A 1056-nucleotide genomic window follows, 5' to 3' on the forward strand; every position below is an offset into this window, starting at 1 on the left:
CTGTTTTGGCATAATAAAACTCATTAGAATGTGTTTCTTCTTTTACTATTCTCTTGTAGAGTTTGTGTAAAGTTGAAGCCTGTTGATTGGAGATTGAACTTATTTGGTTTGGTAGTTTTCTTATTTCCTTCCTTCTTTCCTTTCCTTTCATTTGCTTGTACATACGGATTTAATATATTTAGTAGAGGATATAATGACCAAGACTTTCTTTTTCTGTTATTACTGTTTAGGATGTGCTTTTTAGAAATTTGCACATTTCACCTAAATTTTGAAATGCACTGATTTCAAAATGTTTTTTAAAATTTTAAAAAATATATTTAAAAGTGCCTGTAGGATTTGTAATGTTGTCACCTTTTCATTCCTGCCATTACTTGTGCTGTTTCTAAATTACAATTGACCAATCTTACCAGTCAAATTTGTTAGTATTTTTTGATAATAGCTGTTCAAAACTCTTATCTATTTTGTGATTGTTTTATTATTATAATTTTCCCACTTTTATTTATTACTTATTTTATTAAGCATTTAAAAAATCTATTTTATTTTTCTAGGTTCTAGAGATGGATATTTAAATCAGTTGTTTCCAGTCTTTCTTTTTATTTTACAATATGTGAAATTAAAGCTAGGAACTTCACTCTAAGCCAAGTTTTAGCAGCATCTCTAAATTTTTGATATGTTGGAGAAGGCAAAGAAAGCAAATATATACTTTTTGACACATACACCATAAGCTTTATAATTCTAGCAGATCATTTTCCTTTTTATTATTATTAAGCTTTCGTAACTCCAACATTGCTTAGTACGAAGATTCTTTTATAATTTTGTATATAATTTTACTTTTTCCTTTCCCCTATCACATACACCCATTACTCCAGTGACATTAACCACGTACAGTTCTTTGATGTATGTCATGTTTCATTGACCTTATACTGCTGAGCCCATGATCTTTGAGGTCCATTTTTGTCAGTCATTCTCATAGTCCAAGTAGTTATTTCCTTTAAGAATTCTTTGAGTCCCCAATCTTTATTAGGTGTTTTCTTCAGTGTCCCCTAGCCTCTCTGA

Source organism: Orycteropus afer, unplaced genomic scaffold, assembly GCF_000298275.1.
Source record: "Orycteropus afer afer isolate SDZICR_OR568_19922 unplaced genomic scaffold, OryAfe1.0 scaffold00074, whole genome shotgun sequence".
NCBI classification, from domain to species: Eukaryota; Metazoa; Chordata; class Mammalia; order Tubulidentata; family Orycteropodidae; genus Orycteropus; species Orycteropus afer.